Genomic DNA, 20,868 nt, shown 5'->3' with positions numbered 1-20,868 from the left:
TGGAAACTAGGAGATGAGGGTGTGAGATTTGGGGGGGGGGTTGCAGTTATAGCACTATTATTTTTATACCAATAATGTCATACCCAAACTCAAAATAAAGCTCCACTTAAATCCCTCCACGTGCCTAGAATGTGGGCTATAGGCATCCACTGCGTGCTTATTGACTACATATGATTGTGGAATAAGTGATGAGTTTCAAAGATTTTTTTTTTTTTTAAAGAACAGAAAAACAAATACTGAAATACTAGAGAGTGAAATTACTGGGGTAAAGCTGGATACAGAAGTCGACAGCCTTCAAAGTCAAGCTGGGGTTTGCTCATCTGCTCTAGTAAGAAACTTGCTCCGGACTGACTCTTGCTTTCAGAGTAGATCAGGAGGGTCCAGTGAGTGCCATTCCAGATCACTCAGAAGGACTCTTTGGATGATCTCTAACAGCCTTGTCCTGCTCATCCAGTTCTGATCCACTGTCCCCATGTAGGATATTGACAGTATAAAGAGAGATCAGTCTTCATGTATGTTGTGTTCTTCCTCCAAGGATTCTTTTGCTGTTATACACACAGAGTGGTCACAGAGTGTGCATCTTCAGCACTTAAGATTGGCTTTGTTTATGCCTCGATCAGTTGTCGAGGCATAAAGGTTAGGGGAAAAAAAGCAAGAGAGGGAGGGAAAGGAGGAAGAGAAAGACAAAGAAAAGGAGAAGGTAGAGGGGTTTCTCGGTTGAAGAAATTTACAGTCCAATTGGTAAAGGAAAATAAAATGTCTGACTCCAACTCTGTGATCTCTGGAGGCACTGAGGCTTTGAGAAAGAAATGACGTCTTTCTCCAGCAAAGAGGAGGCTGACGGGACGTGGAAGAGTAGGACTTGAGAGCAGGAGCACTTGAGTAGATGGCCCTGGATTTTCATTCTTCAGTGCCATAATGAACCCATGTGGGCATCGGCTCCTAGTGAAGAGCTCCATGGTCTATCTAGGAACCAGGCCCTCTCACCTATCTAGCCTGGTTTTATGCATAAATTCTTACCATTAAATAACATACAAGTCCAGGAAAGTGAACTCATCCTTAGCTTCCTGGGGGCTGTTCTGGGCCTTTTACCAAGCCAGGAAACCTGCTTAATAGTAATTGCTTAGATACACCATGTATCTCATAATCTGGCCAGGGAGGATTGGATGTCTTGACCCTTAGGCCTGTGGTCATGCAGATTCCATGTTTAGGATGGCCCAGGTTTGGGTCACTACTCATGTTGTTTCTGCCTTGAAATTCCAGGGAAGTTTTGAATAAGGGGCCGGCATTTTGTCCTTGGCTCTTTGTTGTTGGACTCTGGTGACCTGCCAGCTATAAAAATAAAGATACTGGGACCTTTTAATATTTTAAATCTTAGGCCTTAGCTAGGCAAATTCTCAACTGGCTCATCTAAGTTAACCCAGCAGGCCCAAAATCACATCACTCTGCTCTCTTGTCTCCTGGCAAAAATAAATAAATAAATAAATAAAAATTAAAAAGCCCTCCTCTTTCTTGTTCCCAGAGTCCCTTTCTCTGCCCGGAAATCCTGCCTTCCACTTCCTGCCATAGATATCGGCCATCAGCTTTTTATAATAACTAATCAATAGTGAGATACTTTTTTACCTCTTTTCTTTAGGATCTACAAAACAGGAGGCCAGTAATAGGTCATAGTAATTACAATAGCAGAATCTGTTAGCATTTAGCCACTGACAGTTCAGTAATTAACTTATAATTGAATATATACAGAAACACAGCTTAATAAAATGTGAATGAAGGTCACCTGTACAGCCCTTCAAGTATTATAACTAGTTTCTATGAAAAAGTTTTGATGATAAAATAACTACTAAGAAAGAGTAATAGAACTATCACCCAAACTCAAATTTAAATTATGGTTTAGAGGAAAAAAAATGATGGTGGGACAAGGTAATAAATCTACAGGCAAATGTAACCCTAGAGGTGACTTCTTAGCATGGGGAGAAGTGAAAATCAGTGCAGCCACAGTCCTTCAGCACTCTCCTCCAATGCTTGCTGCGTTTCCATTGGTTCTAAATGTATGTGTCTTTTAGACTGCTCTTTCAAAGAGAAGGAATGAGAAGAAAATGAGGAATGTCCATGGAACAGCAAAGTTAAGTGAGTGTGTTAGGATGTGAAAATTCGTATTGACTAGGGAAATTAAAATGATGGGCTTTGAGTTCAATGAGCAATACTTACTTTCCTTACAATATATGGCCGTATTCCTTTCCCTGACTCATATCCCACCTTTTCATACTAACTGTCCTGAGCCCTTGACCAGGCTCTTCATTGCTGGTTCAGAATGGAAAATAGTCAAGCCTGGCTACATAGCCTCCAGACTAATGACAACAACATTAAAAATGGAAGCATGTGACTCCTTTCTTGTTAGGATGATATTAAGAATTTTGAGAAGCTCTCAGCAGAAAAGTTATCCAAACATAGGTCCTTCTGAGGCCATGGACCTCAACTCCTAGGAAATGGACCACACAAAAGGTAGCCTTTCTTTAACACGTGCACCATTCTTCATATGTGTCTCTGAGCAGCACAAGGGTCCACCTTTTAACTTAAGGAGGTATTTGAGTTTTCCCCCACCTCCTAGGTCAGGTTCTGAATGACTCTGTGCTGTAGTTTTCAGATATGAAAAGGTTAGGAAGTGGGCTTTAACATGTGGGAAATACTCAGGCAAGATCCTATAGACTTCTGTCCCCAAACACACAACAAGGTGCTGACAGGCCCTCTGTGAATTTCTTTTAGAGAATTGAGACCCCCAGCTGAGGGTATGCAGGTGCTGGATGCTTTGATTTGCATGGCCCATGGACTGGCCACATGCCTTTTGTGTTTTGCAGCAGGATCTTCCCTGTGGTCCTATCCTTGTTCATTCAGGTGAAGAGGAAAGAAAGCAGTATAAGGATGCAAAAGGGCATTCATTTCTCCTGACAAATGGAGCACACACACACACACACACACACACACACACACACACACACACACACATAGACTACAGACTACTTATAGCTCATGATAATGAATAGTATATAAGGGTCAACTGTCTTTGCAAAGAAATGGGTGTATGTGGCTGACAAGGGCATGGTGGCACATTATCTTTAATCCCCACACTTGGGAGGCAGATGCAGACGGATAATTGTGAGTTCGAGCCCAGCCTGGTGTACAAAGAAAGTCCAGGACAGCCAAGGCTACACAGAGAAACCCTGTCTTGAAAAACAAACAAGAAAAGTTTTATTTTTCCTCTAAAAGTTGAAAATAAAATTACTGGGCATGGTGGTGCATTCCTTTAATCCCAGCACTTAGGAGGCTGAGGCAGGCAGATTGCTGTGAGTTCAAGGCCAGCCTGGTCTACAAACGAAGTCCAGGACAGCCAAGGCTAGCACAGAGAAACCCTGTCTTGAAAAAAAAATTACCATATATAAAACAGTCATCTCACTTCTGAAATTGCAAAAATAATTTTTAAAAGATATAAAAATATTAGCATTTACGTGCTCATCACAGCACTATTCAGAATAGTCAAGAGATAGAACCTGAATGTCTATCAGTGGAAGAATGGATAGAGAAACGTGATGTGTAGAGGCAAAGGTTAGTACTCAGTCTTAAAGAGGAAGCCCATAGTATATGCTCACTTAGTTTTATGCCCTTGCACAGCACAAATTGTTTCACTGATATTTTTGCTTATTCACTCCTAGTGGCTGAAACCTTTGTGCAATGATTGGGGTGCACAGGTGCTTTGAAAATATTGTAGAAATAAAGTAGCCGTTTAACGAGGAGTCTCTCGTCCCATTCTTCTCTATTTAGACCAGATTGATTGTATTATGGCAGCTTCATATAATTATACCTGCCAACCACCCAATGCTACAGAGGAATTAAGAAAAGAAAACAAAACACATGCGAACCCATTTCTTCCCATTTTACAGCCAGCCCACGAGGCTGAGTCAGTCCTGCTATGAAGACTCAAAATACTTTTGTGTGCTGCCGTTTCCACAGAGGATCTTAGAAGGCACGGTTGTACGCCTGACTCTGCTCCTTTATCGCACAACAGTACTCACCAGGGAAGAGTGAGCCAGAACGGGAGAAAGGGCCTGTGTATGTGTGTCTCTCCCCTAAAATCCGTGCTTACAGCTTGTAGCATCCATGTGACCTGCAATTCCCCACACTTCCTCACAGCACGGTAGGAGGCTGGGCCTTCCAATGCCGTTCTTCATGTAGCCGTGCTGGCCCATAGCGACAGCTTCACTGAGACCAGGGTGGAAGAACTATGAATGGAATTTTCCATAAAATTAAATTCATTCGGCTTTAAAGAGTATAATTTTAAGTTCTAAAAACATATAACACATGATACTGATTTTCATGTGTGAAACCCCAAAATATGAGAAGTTTAAGTATAGAGACATGGTTTCCCTTCATTTGCTTTTTTTTTTTTTTTTTTTTTTTTTAGTGAAAATACCCTCTGTAAGTGACAACCAACTCTGTAGACCTCCTATGTGATAATCATAGTATCTTTTGATTTTTAGGATCAAGAAAATATATATCTGTGCACAAGGATTTGGGGATTATTTTTCAAAATTGCTGCAACCATCTCGTGGTTTGGAGCTGACAAGTTGAAAAACGCAGAGTGGTGAACTTTAGAATGATAGGAACCCCTCTATAAATCCTCTATTCTATTCACCAATCATATGAACAGTGAGCAAACCACTTCCTCAGGTTTCAAGGGAAACATGGAAGCAAACATCACCACAACTGCTTTCTAAGTTGGTACTCCTAGAAAAGGAGGTCACCGTGGGGAGGATAGAAGTTAAATAATACTAGAAATATGGAAGTTTCTCTTCAAAACCTCACTTTTATCTTTTCCCCACTATAAGGAATCTCCTTTGTCTGAAAATTTGAATTTTGTTAGAATTCCTTATTTTGCCAACAAAGCAAAATAATAACCTAAGTCAAAATGAGGAAGGAACAGTCTTTGCAATTTTGTCATATGCTCTTATCACATAGCTAGAACACGAACTCCATTTTGCCTACGTGCCAACCTTGTTGCTTTGGTCTGAATGAGAATGGTCCTCATAAGCTCATGTAGTTGAATGTCTGATCTTCAGTCAGTGGAAATGTTTAGGAAGGGTTTGGAGGTGTGGCCTTGCTAGAAGAGGTTTGTCCCTAGGGGAAGATATGAGGTTTCAAGAGTCCACACCCACTCCACTTAGATCTTTCTCTCGGCCTGGTTCTTTTTTTTTTTTTTTTCCAGTAAATACGAAATGTATTCATAATAGCTATATATTAAGGACTCCCCAAATGTTCATCAATTGACAATGGATAAGCAAATTATAGAATTACATACAATGAAGGATTTTGCAGGCACTAAATGTAGTATTGATGCATTTTACAACATGAATGCAGTTTAATGGTATGGTGAGAGCTGAGGAGATGGCCCAGAGGTTGCACCCCTGTTGCTCTTGCAGAACTGAACCCCTGTCAGTTCCCCTGCTCCCACATGGTGACCCACAGCCATCTGTAATTTCAGTTCTAGGGGATCCAATGTCTTCTGACCTCTGTGGGCTCCAGGCATGCATCTGTCGGCCTGGTTCTTATAGATGGATGTGAGTGCTCAGCTCCTGCTCCAGTGCCACGCCCGCCTGCATGCTGCCATGCTCCTGCCATGATGGGCATTGCCTCATCCTTTAAAACCATACGTTCCAAATAAATGCTTTTCTCCCCTATAAAGTGCCTCAGTCATAGTCTCTTATCACAATAGTAGAAAAGAAACTAAGACATTACTATTGTTTATCCTGATTTTAAAAGCACATTTGTGGAATATTATTTAGGGACAACAAAGTGTGCCCAGCTTTAGCCAATTTGATAAGGAAGATGATTTTCTTTGATGCAGGAGAATAGTAACAGTAAGTATGTGACTGAACACAGTGTGGTGAGCAAGACTCATGTACACTCCTGTGTTTAAGGGAAAAAAAGTAAAAAGAAAGAAAACAACCTCCCTGCAAAGAAGCAAGCTTGCCTGGCACCACTTCTCCTAACTTCTTCTGCTTTCCATTTGGCCCTTGTGTTACTGGTTCATATCTTTTCTTGCTCTTATTAAGATTTTTTTCCTGTTCTATTTTTTTCTTATTCTGGGTCAACCTCTAGTTCTGAAAACTGTCCATAGAAGAAAACACTGATGCTAAATAAAGTAAGACGATGCTAACTTTTGGTGATTTTATTTATACTCTATTTTTTTTTCAAGACAAGGTTTCTCTGTATAGCCTCAACTATTCTGCACTCATTTTGTAGACCAGGCTGGCTTTGAACTCACAGCAACCCACCTGCCTCTGCCTCCCAAGTATTGGGATTAAAGGTGTGCGCCACCACCACCTGGCTTATACTCTATTTTCAATAGGAGTCAACTAGTTGACAAAATAAAATGTGCCAATGATCTTGCATGGAAATAGGTAGTCAGAATATGAGCCATTGAGGTCTCTTAGTTCAAAACAGGTCTGGAGAGTAAAAAAAAGAAGATGGCTATTTAAAGATAAGACTCGCTTTAAAGTAACAACCACTATCTTCATCCATCTGCACTGCCATCCCAACTGCCCTTTCTCATCTCTGAGATACTGTACTTCCTCCATCTTCAGGGAGAGGCACTCATATCAGACACCAGGAGAAATTCAGATTCTTTCTCATCTAACAGGGATTCACATATATTGATGTGAGATAAAGTACCTAGTATTTTACCTCAAGGGCCCATGGACACAGCCATTTCCCCCACATTTCAACATGTACCAAATAAGTCATCCTGTAGTTGATTAGCAACTTGACTACACACCCACATGCTTACCCAAACTCAAATTTTCCTCTGCGTTATTGTCCCATATTGTTTCCTTTTGATTTTCTTCTGTTTTCTGATCTTTATTTTTCTCTCTCCTCCACTTTCATCCTGCTGAGGTCCAGGAGAGAGGATACAGTGTTGGAAAGAGGCTTTTACTTCCAAGAACGTAAAGTTTGGTTTCAAGTAAGAAGGAAGCATCATTAGCCTTCCATTGAAAAGGTCATTGTGGGAGCTAGACAAATGGCTCGGCGGTTGTGAACACTTGCTACTCTTCCAGAGGACCCATGGCAGGCAGCACACAACCATCTGTAACTTTTCTTGCATATGTTTAGGCTCTTTGAACATCTGTACTCTCATGCAAATACCCACATGCAGAAATACACACAAACCTATACATAATTTAACACAAGGAAAGAAAACCTTAAAAGACTACTGTGCCTCTACCAGTGTCAGGAGACATACAAGGCTTATTGAGTGGTATAATTCCAAACTAGAATTAGCATAAGATCATTAGCTGGACAAGATAAATGATTTTTAGGTCTTCCAATTTTCAAAGCAGAGAAGGTGTCAATCTTTACCTCATGAAATTGCAACCAATGAAGGGAAGGGGGGCTGGAAGGGAAAGGAGAAAATTGGGCTTCAGAAAAACACGTTTATTGAGAGTCTTGCCTGTTGGAGAAATGTCGGTTTTGCTCTACAGTGTATGGAGGGCCACTGAATGAAGTCTTTATGCAAGGCCAACGCTGTAAACTATTAGCAAATATTTAAATCCCAGCTGTGATGTGCTCATTGTCTGACAGTGCTCTCCTGAGACTCTCACCAATATCATCTAACAATTTTAACTTTTTCCCAACAACTCTGTAGGGAGTCTATTCTCACTGCCGCTTTAAGGAAATTGAGGGGCTTTTCATTCCTTTAGTTCCCTTCAGCCACACAACTAATGAGCAGGCAGAAGCAAGATCATGAAGCCAGCAGATAGGCTCAGAGGCTTCCTGCCTAGCCACTTTGGTCCCTTGGCTTACCACGAGTAAACGCACTCCTGCTGCAGTTTCTCTGTATGCTTCCCTCCCCGCCCCCATTTTCCCATCTGTTTCAAAGATGACATACCTAGGAGGAAAAAAAAATCAGTTTGCCTTAGAAACAGGAATTTTAGTTGTCCAGACTAATTGAGGTTGAGACATAGTCAGGTCTGGGATCCCAGTGCCAAATTCCATGGAGCCACGGAGCTCTGGGTCCACTCTGGAGCCCTTGTAAACTTGTAAAACAAATCTAATCAGAAAAAAAAAAAACGCGAGGGTTGGCAGAATTTCAAGTCCCTGCCCTGTTGAGTTGAAACCCCTGGCTGTTGTCAGGTGTGAGCTGCGATTTGTCATAGAGCTTTTGGCTTTGGACAGAGGCCTTGATGTTAGAGCGCAGGGCCAGGCAGCCCTTCATTGAAGAAAAGCAGCGTTAGGCTTTCTCCGGCTCTTAACCCCGCTGGTATCACAGCCAGGTCAAATGTGCACACAAGACTCTTTACAAAATGATTCTGAATTCCTAACCAGCCGTTCTCTTGAAACACTGGAACGTTGACGGTTGGGTGGAGGAGTCCTGCCACTAGGATACACCCAAGAAAAAACAAACAAACAAACAAACAAATCTTCCATCTGCTTAGAGATTTAACCTGATTTGGTTATTTTCTTTTTCTAATTGCATCTGCAGTTACAAAATCTTTCATTCACATTTCTTCCAAGTCAAAACTGATTAAACCAAAAGAATAAATAAAATCATGCATGAGACGGGCCTGAAACCTCTTTAACAATAGGAGTGCTCTGGAAAAGAGAGTATCCTAAGCTGTTACCAAGTAGGTGAGTTTCTCACACCTCTAGGACCCCACGAGCTGAGACAGAACACACAAGAAGGTCAGGTTTGAGGGAAGAGCGCTTGTTGTGTATTTTCATACATTTTGTCTGCCTTCACAAACCTCTGCAATGCAAGCCACCCATAGCTACTAGAGATCTCACAAAGCCAGGTATGTTATTGAAGGAACATTTCAGCAGAAGACAGGAAAACCTAAGCTTTTACTACTTTGCGGGCTGTGATGCTAAAATCTATTTTCATTCTATCTGAGTATCTCTGCAAGGGACCTCTCTGTCTTTCCGTGTTTCCCAAGTAAAATCAGAGACCCCCCAAACTTCCTGTTTCAATTGTAATGGGAAGAAACTTTAACAGGCCCCACCTGGAAATCAAAGAGATTTAGTGTACGTAAAAGAACAAATTTCAATATATTACTGAGCTCACTGCAATGTTGGGCAACAGAATAGAGACAGGTTGAAATGTATAAGAAGCAGTGGGCAGTGACACTAGCAGCAAGAGTAAGGCACAGGAGCACACAGCAGAGCCCAACACAAGTGCTAAGGACCTGGCAAGAGCTGGGATGGGCCTTCAGTGGTAAATGCTATGACTACTTCCTAGGAATTGCTCTTTGTTAGGTTTGCATTTTTGTTTGCCCTTTGTTTTGTAGCTGAATTTTTACTTGGAATCACCAACTCAGCCTGTATTGTGATCTTCAGAACTCCAGACCTCAAAGAGTCAATTTGCTGGCTTATAGGAATGGAACACTTTGTATGTAACTAAAAAGTGGAAACTTGTCCACAAATTTTGGGAATTCCTTGTTTTTAATAGCTGAGTAGTATTCCATAGTGTAAATGTACCAGAGTTTCTTTATCTATTCTTCTACTGAGGGACACTTAGGCTGTTTCCATGTTCTGGCTATTATGAATAAGGCCGCTATGAACATGGTTGAGCATATGTCCCTGTTGTATGGTAGAACATTTTCTAGGTATATTCCAAGGAGTGGAATAGCTGGGTCTTGAGGAAGCCTTATTCCCATTTTTCTGAGATAGCACCAGATAGATTTCCAAAGTATCTGTACTAGTTTGCATTCCCACCAGCAATGAAGGAGTGTTCCTCTTTCTCCACATCCTCGCCAGCATGTGGTGTCACTTGATTTTTTGATCTTAGTCATTCTGATGGGAGTAAGATGGAATCTCAGAGTTGTTTTGATTTGCATTTCCCTGATGACTAAGGAGGTTGAGCATTTCTTTAAGTGTTTCTCAGCCATTTGATATTCCTCTGTTGAGAATTCTCTGTTTAGTTCTGAGCCCCATTTCTCAATTGGGTTATTTGGTTTGGTGGTGTGTAATTTCTTGAGTTCTTTATATATTTTGGATATTAGCTCTTTGTCAGATGTAGGATTGATGAAGATCTGTAGGCTGTTGCTTTGTTCTGTTGACAGTGTCTCCTGCCTTACAGAAGCTTCTCAGCCTCATGAGGTCCCACTTATTAATGGTTGACATTAAGGCCTGGGCTGTTGGTGTTCTGTTCAGGAAGTTGTCTCCTGTGCCAATGTGTTCCAGGCTTTTCCCCACTTTTTTTCTAACCAATTTAGTGTCTCTGGATCATAATGAGTGAGTTAACCCAGAAGAAGAAAGAGTCAAATGGTATATACTCACTTATATCTGGACTCAAGTATATTGAGCAAATCTGGGCCCAGGGGTCCTGCTCAAACTATGGCACCAGCCAACGAATATACATGCAGTAAACTTTGAACCCCTACTCAGATGTAGCCAATGGACAGGACATTCTCCACAGTTGAGTGGAGAGTAGGGTCTGACTTTCACATGAATTCTGGTGCTCCATATTTGATCATGTCCCATGGATGGGGAGGCCTGGTGGCACTCAGAGGAAGGATAGCAGGATACCAAGAAGAGACTTGATACCCTATGAGCATATACAGGGGGAGGAAGTCCCCCTCAGTCACAGGCATTGTGGAGGGGAGTAAGGGGAAAATGGGAGAGAGGGAAGAATGGGAGGATAAAAGGGATGGGATAACAATTGAGATGTAATATGAATAAATTAATAAAATAAAGTAAAATAACAATGTGAAAAAAGTGGAAATTAAAGAAGAAAAAATTTTAATTGAAGGAAAAAAGAAAGAGTTTCTTGTTATTTAACTCTTGGTTTCTAGAAGAGAGCAGCGAGCTTCCTGTCTGGAGGAGACTTTTGCTAACAAATCTTCAGGGCACAGGAGCATTGGGGTCAACAAAATACCAACTTTAACTAACTAACCTATTTAAAGTATTTAGTCACATCCAAAGTATATAAGGACATGTATCACTAGAAGAGTGGCAGAGAGTGAGAAATGAGATGGCCCAGCATTCTTTTTAGGGTTTAATATGAAGGATATAATTAATAACAGCAAAAGAGGATGACCATTCACCTTCAGTCATCCATAAAACTTTACTGAAATAACAATATGGATCTCTTCCCCACCTTTTTTTCAAAATGCAAAGAAGGAAATAAAGAATGAAAAGGGAATTAAGACAAGCCTGGACAACAGATGACCATCTGTTATTGTGTTAGCAGATGCGAGGGAAGGATGAAAACTGAGTCATAAACCAGCATTGGCAAGCCTGTCTCTGCCAAAGATGAACACACAATTCTATTAGGCCACATCTATGCCACACTTGAGCTATCCATACTCCTAGGACTGAGGGTTACTTCCTAGTTTTTAAGTCCTTATTTGTCCTCACTCATCATCCCATTTTCTTCTTCACTGAGCTCTACTTATAGCTGTAATGTAATTATATATGAGTCGAATCTCTACTTTCTAGTCTTTATTGCCACAATTCTGCCTATCTCTCTTAACAATCTAAGAATATGTAAACTCTGAATGAGTTCTATACATTACTATCTGCAGCACCAGATGCAAACAAACAGGTGTCTAAGAGATGCACACAAAGCACAGTGAATGGGTTTATTGTATAGTTCTGATCATGGAACTCAAATGTACACATTACAGTCCCACTGTGTCTGAGGTGATTCTTCACTACCTTTCAGCCTTTTCAACTTCACTCTACTTTATTTGACCTCTCCTCCAATTCTTCTGTCAGACACAAACAAACCTTCCTTAGAAAACCAATCTGTGTTCTTGCTACCATTTGTTCCATCAACAATCAAACACTATATAATTCCTCCCATCATTAAAACCAAACTCTGGAAAACTCATTCAAAGTCACCAGTGTTCCACACCTAGTTATCTCTGTTGTTTTAGTCCCACATCACTGGACAAAACCACCCCAGTATGGATGTCATCACATCCACCAGTTACCAGTTGCACTTATATGATCCTATTTAAAAATGAATTTTACTAAGCCATTGGGTACTTAGTCTCTGGGTTACAATCCAACATTATCCTCTCAACTCAAGTAAGTTGAGCTCTGGCAACTTAGAATGCCTTGACCTGGTTGTCCATCATCTTTGGGGCACCATCCTACCTTCAGGTACTGCAAAATGCTCAGAACTCACATTGGGAGCATGTTAGTTACATATTCCTGCCTGTATTAATCTGTGTTCTCCAGAGAAAAAGAAGCAATGGGATAGTTATATAAAGCAAAGTGTGTTCTTCAGATTTGACTCACCAGTTATGGATACAAAGGAGCCCTAGACACATGGTTGACAAAGAAAATTCAGGAGAAGTGGTAAAACTTCCAGGCTGAGTCTGCAGGCTGGAGAACTAGAAGTCTCAGGCATGCATGTTCCTGTTAAAGTCCTAAGACAGATGGGGGACATTGATGTCCCCATGCAGAGAAAGAGAGAATTTCCCTAGCCTTGTGTTCTATGTAAGACACCAATACTGGGGAGAATTATGTATTTGTTTATTTTATAGAGTCTACTGAGTCTAATGTTAATCTCATCTAGAAATACTCTCAGAGTAATATTGAAAGAAATGTGAGGGCAGCTTAACTACTTTGAAGTTGACACAGAAAGTTACTGTCATCCTTCCTCAGTCTCAGATTTACATTCATCTCCAAGGAGCTCAGGATCTTTTGAAGTAAAATGTATTTGGAAATGCAGAGCTGCTTTCTGCCTCCCTGAGTGCTGGGATTACAGGGGTGTGCTACCACATCCAGTCCAGCATATATACCTAGTTTTAACTGATGTGCATATGAACCAGTTTCAGACTTGATAATCTAGACCATCAGAAACACTAACCAAACTAGAGAATAGTCTTTGGGTCTTAGCCTTGTGCCATCTAGTCAAAACTATTGTTTTAGAAAGTATTTAGGCCTTCTTTGGTTGAGGGACAACTAGGTTGTTTCCAGATTCTGGCTATTATAATTAAGGTTGCTATGAACATAGTTGAGCAGACATCCTTGTTGTATGGTGGAGCATCTTTAGGATATATGCCCAGGAGTGGTATAGCTGGGTCTTCAGGTAGAATTATTCCCAATTTCCTGAGATAGCGTCAGATTGATTTCCAAAGTGGTTGTACAAGTTTTCACTCCCACCAGCAATGGAGGAGTGTTCCCCTTTCCCCACACACTCTCCAACATGTGCTGTCACTTGAATTTTTTTATCTTAGCCATTCTGATAGGTGTAAGATGGAATCTCAGAGTCATTTTGATTTGCATTTCCCTAATGACTAGGGATGTTGAACATTTCCTTAAGTGTTTCTCAGCTATTTGATATTCCTCTGTTGAGAATTCTCTGTTTAGCTCTGTATCCCATTTTTCAATTGGGGTATTTGGCTTGGTGGTGTTTAATTTTTTTGGGTTCTTTGGTTTTTGGATATTAGCCCTTCTGGAGGAATCTTTATCCCGGACCTCAAGCTGTATTATAGAACAACCATAATAAAAACAGCATGGGACTGGCATAGAAATAGATTGGTTGATCAATGGAATCAAATAGAAGACCCAGAAATAAACCTACTCACCTATGGGCATTTGATTTTTGACAAAGAAGCCAAATGTGTACAATGGATTTCAACAAATGGTGCTGGTCTAACTGGATGGCTACATGTAGAAAAACACAAATAGACCCATATTTATCACCATGCACAAAACTAATGTCAACATGGATTAAAGACCTTACCTTAAAAACAAACACTCTAAATCTGTTAGAAGAAAAAGTGGGGAAGAGTCTTGAACCCATTGGCACAGGAGAAAACTTCCTGAACAGAATACCAACAGTTTAACACTCTAAGATCAATCATTAATAAATGGGACCTCATAAAGCTGAAAAACTTCTGCAAGGCAAAGGAAACAATCAACACAACAAAATGGCAGCCTACAGACTGTGAGATCTTCACCAACCTTACATCCAACAAAGGGCTAATATCCAAAATATACGAAGAACTCAAGAAATTAACCACCGCCAAGCCAGGTTAACTTCTGGCAACACCTAGCCTACCTCAAGAAGATGATGAGCATCAAAGAACCCCCTTATGGAGGTGGCTTCAGATTTGGCAAACAAGCCACTGGGAAAAATGCCCTCATTTCTGCCACAGACAGAATTCTGCCTAAAAATGGGCAAGCTTGGATGCAAGCAGAGAAGCCGGCCAAACTCTGTCAAGACAGGGTAAGCAAGTCCTCAACAGTTCCTGCCTCACAAATATGTCTGTCACATATATCAGGCCAGAAAGCTGAAGAAGATGCTCCAACATTATAATGTTTTGGGTAATTGTTCGGGCAGCAAACTGTCCCTGTCATTTTTTTTTTTTTTTTTTTCATTTTGGAAGCTGCTGAACTGTACTTCCGATTCATTCAGGTAATTCAGTTTTATTCCTTCTCATGTCTCTGATGGGGTTGAAGACCAGATAGTTTAGTCTTACAACTAAGCCTAGTTGTTTAGGGTTTAAGATGTTTTTAGGTTCTAGAGAGATGTTTTAAGTAGATAGAAATGAGATATGATAGATGCTGATTTTCATTCAGAATTTTATACTCACCAAGATAGGAAAGATGTTTTCTGCAGGGTTGCCAAATACAATTAGACAAATATCTTTAATGCAACATTTATGTAATTCCTGATTGTTTTGTGGTTCTTCTTGCTGTATGTAGTTTGTGTGTGTGTGTGTGTGTGTGTGTGTGTGTGTGTGTGTGTGTGTAATAATATAAATGTATATGCCAAATCAAATAAAATCTTTAAAAAAATTAATTATTCAGGTTAGCTGAATACTCTTCCTCTATTCTTTTCAGCATGTTAATGTTACCTTTTATAATGAAATTAGTCACATTATTTATCATTTGTCTTCCATTTAGAGTTTCCCCATACCCTATTTTTTTTTTTTAGAAAATTTTTTCAGAAATGTTTAGTTATTTTTAGAAATTTATGAACACTACAATTTCTTTCTACTAATGAATAGTTGTATGATTTTAAGTATTCATAGTTGTTATTTGTAAATATATAGAATCACATCATGTGGGGTGAAAACTATATGTTAGTTTGTATGCAGTCCTCCCGAGCACTGGTCTGGACAGTTATAGGCAAACAGGCAATTGGTCACACAGTAAAATGTAACAGCAAAACAGATCATTCTTCTGAATTCCATATTCTGGTAAAAATGTTCAAGTACGAGTGTTACTGAGGACAAGAGGCTAAAATTTGCTGAGTTCCAACCACTGCTGGAGTGACAAAGCAGGTGGCTTGCACCCAAACTCAAAGAGAGAGATGGTACCGTTGTAGTGATAACTCAGCCTATCTCTGAACATCTCTCTAGTATTGCCTATATATAGCCATCTGGCTCCTTCATCACTGTAAATTCATGGTAACCATTAGCTTATTCTCTGGTCTACACTTTCAGCTTTCCCAGCAAGGCATATAGATACAATAGTGAAAATATATGTCCTTTAGTGCCTGGTTTGTTTTACTTTTGAATCCATTCAAAACCCACACCTCTTTCTGTCCATATTTGTCTGTCACTCGTTCACTCCTCTTATTGTTGAATAGTGTCTATTGTCAGGATAAACCATAGTTTACTTATCCATTTTCCTAGTGTGAAACATCAGGGTCATTTCTAGTTCTGGCAACTCTATATAAAGTCCTATGAGCATTCACACGTAAATTTGGTATAAGCACAAGTTTTAATTTCTCTAGAGTAAATGCCTGAGTGGGATTTACTGTTCTTTTTTTTTATATATATAATAATTTATTTAATTTTATTTTAGTGTGAGGGTGTCAGAGCCATTGGAATCAGGATTAGAGACAGTTGTGAGCTGCCATGTGGTGGCTGGGAATTGAACCCGGGTCCTTTGGAAGAGCAGACAGTGCTCTTAACCACTGAGCCATCTCTCCAGCCCCAGATTTACTGTTCTTAAAGAAACTTTTATTATAAGCTCATTAAAAAAAACTATTATACAGTTTTCCACAGTATCTGTGCTGTTCTATAGTCCCACTAGCAAATGATTTGAAAGTGGCCTTCATTTTAATCAATGGTTAGTGTTGTACCTTTGGCCTTTGGCCATACAGAAGGGTGCTTGGTGATAATTTTACTGTGGATTTAATTTCCATTTTTCTAGTGATTTCAGTGTCTGTTATTTGTATTCTATATATTTTCTTTCATTAAGTACATCTTTAGATCATTTGATCGTTTTTAAGTAGGAATTTTTATTTCTAAGAAATGAATTTAAGAATTTACTTTAGTGAAGTCCTTGAAGTTGGCTGGTGCTAGTGTGCCTGCTGTCCTTCCTAAATACTTTACCTTTCCTTTTCCCTGCTTCTGAACTTCTAACGCTTTAATATTAGATTATTAAAGAAAAAATTGTTTCTGATATATATAGAGTTCAAATGACGTGACAAGAATTATGGAAAACATAAAAATGTCAAATAGAAGTCTTAAAAATAAAACATATGGCATTGAAATAAAAAGAAAACACAGCACAAGGTGTTGGTGTATTGATGGGATGCTCTTCTTCAGGAAACAAAACTATTAAATAGAAGTGAAGTTGAAGAAATACTAAGTCAATGTGCCCAAAGAAAAGGAAAACAGAGACAGATGAGTGCTGTAGGGGCCTTATCCGTTCTCACCTGTCTATGGTGCAGTTCCAAAGAAGTAACATGTGATGGAACATATTTAGACATAATAGAAAAGGTTTTTACAAATAAGAAAACTATTTCATTTCTCAGATCTAAGAACTCAGGAAATCTCAAACAATTTAGCATGAGTAAAATCACATTGAGTATCACCAAATCAAATCTTTAAAGACACCAGAAAATGGAATGGTCATGCTGCATTTAAACAAATGAAAGCAGATATAGGAAATCTTTTTAAGCAAGTGAGCAGTAAAGAAAAAAAAACCTTCAGAGTTATTATCCATAATATTTAGTTCTATAGACAATTTCAAGCAATGTCACATACCAGTTTATAATATTCAGAACTCATCAAACCAGAAATATATTTTTATAACAGTGTTGGTAGATAGTAACTATATAAGGGATAGAGCCTTGCCATAGACTGAGCAACACACATAACTACATACCAGGAAGTATAACCTTGTGAGTCAGTTGTTTTTTTGTTGCTGTCATAAGATAAATCTGATTTAAAAAAAAAAAACAACAACAACTTGAAGAAGGAGTTTATTTGGGTTCTTGGTTCTAGGGAGATAAATTCAGTGATAACAGCAGCATGGTAACACGAGCAAGAAGCTGGGTAATTGTACAGAGAGAGAGAGAGAGAGAGAGAGAGAGAGAGAGAGCAGAAAGTAGGTGAGGCTGTAAAATCTCTCAAAGTCATCCCAGTGATATTCATCTTCTCCGGCAAGGCTCTACCCTCCAAACAGCAGTAGCCACTGAGGAGCAAGCGCTCGAATACAAGCCTATGAGACCATTTCTCAGTTGAAGCACATTTTGCTATGTTATTTTTTAATATTCAGATTGTCATTATAAGAAATGGTTTACATAAGCTTTGTTTCTTAAAATGAACTTTAGCTGTCAAAATAAAATTTGAATAGCACTACTTTGTAGGTCTTACAGATAAAATTTGTTGGCCAACAAATATTTAGACACATGAAATAGGATTTTTATTTTAGTCCTTTTTAGCTTCAAAAAATTGCCTCACTAATGGCAAAATTGTACTAATTTGTATGATAACATTAACTGGTGACTAAATTCATATGTCAAATTTTGTGAGTATCTTTATTTTTATACCTATACAATATTTTTGATCCTTATAAAATTCTCCATTTAGCTATAAAGATTGTGTTTTTAACAAGTTATAGAGAATTTGCAAACAAAAATCAGAAGTTACAGAATTATGGGTCTAGGCCTATCATCAACCTTAATTGTTGATATAGTTGGAGTCAGTAACCAGCCTTCTACCTAGGAAAACATGGTGTGGAAGGATGAAGAGATCTCATCCAAGTGGCAAGAAAGTGAAATCTACAAGTCCATGGCCAAGTAGCTCCAAGATTTGAAGGGAGAGGTTTGGCAAGTCCAGAAGTTTCGAGCCCACAGTGGGCTCTGATGGGAGAAGCTTCAAGGTCAGTGGGTTATTTCCATCACAAAGCTCCCATAAGTCAAATGCTACCTGTTTGTTTCAATTGGCCCATACCAAGAGTAATCTGTTTCTTCCTCCAGTCAATCCCTGCAAGACACCCTCCTGGCATCCTCTCTGACCCAGAAAAACTGTCTACACATCACACCTCCTGCTCTGGCCTGGCTGCATTCCACTATCTACTTTATGCTTCTATTGTAGATTCATTCTTCACTTTCCCATTGCCAGATAAAACAAAAATTCAGAATGGTGAAGGCTAAATAGTTCTTTTTTTTTTTTAAGTGCTGAAAAGTGGCAAGATTTACATGGTGGGAAAAATGAATAAGGATATGACTGAAGAGGGATGGTGTTCCTCCAGTTTTGTGGAAAGCTCCTCTCTTCTGCCAGTTCTATTGCTATAGGAGGGAACACTCAGTAGTGGCAGATTACTAATATTTTACTGTATAAATGTCAGTCCCTGAAAACTCCAAAACCATGGCTCATTTCTCTTATGTGCTAATGATGTTATTACTCCCATGCCATTAGATATATATTTTTTAAACATCTGTTTCTGAAGAGAAAAGAAAAAAGCTACACATCATGTGAACTGTAACCCATGATTTATAGGGTTTGAGCTGGCAATATATTTCATTGTCTAAGTTGTACCTACCTCCATTTAAGCTTTTCTCTTTTATGAATAGATAGTGGCCTATCATTGTATTACTAATGTTGACTTTTCCTTTGTTTTGTTAGATTTTGTCTAGATTGAATTTAAAGTTTTGGGTTATTTCTGAATAAGTAACTCACATATTTGGATAAACGCTAAACTTTAATCTTAACTTTGCATTATATTTTATAATGTTAAATAATATCTAAAAAAGCCTCAACAATTTAGGGCCTCCCTGCTACTAGTAAGCATTTAGTAACATCCAAGGGACCATCATTTTTAGTAATTCTCCTTAGAGGTTGCTATCAATAATTCATATTGTCTTTCCTCATCATCTGGTAGATGGAAATATGTCTGTTTCTTTTATGATCAAGAACTCTCTTCTTAAACAAACATATACAATACTTGGCAAAGGAAACCAAGCCCTTGGATCCTATAGATACTGCAGTAGTCTACAGTTTCATGGCAACTGCCTACAACCAAGTGTGTGGAGCACTAGCTTTATAGCTGTCATATACTAAAATAATGCTTAATAATGATATTTCCTGAAGCTCAATGCAGATGTACGTAGTTGGTGGTAGAATATGTCGTTTCTGACTTGGATAAGATTGCTGTACCCAGATCACGAGACCCCCAAAAAGACCACCATGACTCCATGCTGATACAAGCACAAGAAGAACTTTTCATTTTCAACTCAACCAGGGCTCTGACCATCACCAATGCAGAGGTATCCAGAAAGAGCCTCAAACTCTGAGCTGAGTGTAAATTTATAGGTTCTTATGCCTCCCAGCACCCCAAAGCTGGGGAGTTCCTGCCTGGAAAGCACCTATTGGTTGAGATATGAAAATGATATAGTGCTTTATAATGATTGGTTGTGAGAGGATGCCAAAGCCGTAATGGCTCTCCTCTGCTCTGCTCTCTCTCTCTCTCTCCTGTGGGAGAAAAGGAATGCAACAGACTGGCTGTTAGTTCCTCCCTGTAGCTGGCCAGATTGTCTCCTGTAGGCCAATTTCCTAACCTTTGCCACAGGTGACACTGAAATCTAATTTTATTTCTTCTGTTATATCATTCCCCACTCTGACAGGTTCATTGAAGGGCCAGTCATGGGTCTTCCTGAAACTTATTCCTCTGAGTTGGCTTGTTGTAGGACCAGGCACTGTGCCTCATGACCACTATCTCGATGACACCCAATCTTTGCTTGATATAAGGGACCTGATATTAGCACGACTTGTTTAAACAGAACTAAAAGCCTATTTTCTTGTAGCCATTTGTCCCTCATGCCAGAGAGTTACCCTTGACTTAGCCTTTCAGCCTATAAAGTGGGGAAACAAGTGAAGAAGTCATTGTCTTCTGTAATTGCTTCCTGCTGACATTAGGGGCGCTGTAGTCTGGCCTAGAAAGGCTGAAAGCTAGTCAAAGGCTAATGGGGCACTTATCAAAATCATCTGTTTAGCTGATCTAGTTGAAGAGACAGGGAGTAGTCATCTGCAGGACTGGCTTATATCAGTTTCCAGCAGGTCCAGATCTCAGCATCTCTGGATGCAGTATGTTAGGTAAAAATCTGCTGTATCTAGGGATAGGAGTTAAAATTGTTTCTATAAGACAACTGGAGTAGACTTATGCCTTTGAAACCCATACTCCAGTAAAAGCATGAATATTCTTTTTTTCAGTCTAGAAGACTTGATATACAGATTGAACAGACATGTTTTTAGCATGATGAGAAGTACCCTTAAGTCTATATTTAGAATATAACTAAAGAGAAATTAAAATCTTGAGCCTGGGACTGGTTAATAAATAGTCAGTGCCCTAGTAGCCTATCGGAACTCTACTTATCCCATTTTTCATGTATTTAAAATCTGCAACTTGCATTTATATGTCTCAAAACTTCTCTTAAGATCTTTTAACTTTTATAACTCACAGTAACCTAGATTTAAACACTTTCTTAGACCCCCAAATATTTCCTTTATAACTTGCATTTATCAACTTGAAACACTTTGTCAGACCCTCAAATTCTTCAGCTTCACATAACTTAAACTTTCATATCCGCAGACCTTATATAAACTACATCCCTTTTTTTCC

At 39.3% G+C, this 20,868-nt stretch overlaps 1 protein-coding gene across 1 annotated transcript in view; it reads left to right on the top strand.

The window, feature by feature from the left end:
- Positions 1–20,868, top strand: part of Hdac9 (histone deacetylase 9) — a 792,898-nt gene that overhangs the window by 748,699 nt on the left and 23,331 nt on the right. The gene's annotated exons all lie outside the window — the stretch shown is intronic.

Source organism: Acomys russatus, chromosome 1 (genome assembly GCF_903995435.1).
Source record: "Acomys russatus chromosome 1, mAcoRus1.1, whole genome shotgun sequence".
NCBI classification, from domain to species: domain Eukaryota; kingdom Metazoa; phylum Chordata; class Mammalia; order Rodentia; family Muridae; genus Acomys; species Acomys russatus.
Note: the sequence above shows the minus strand (reverse complement) of the source record. Positions and strands in the feature narration are given on the sequence as shown.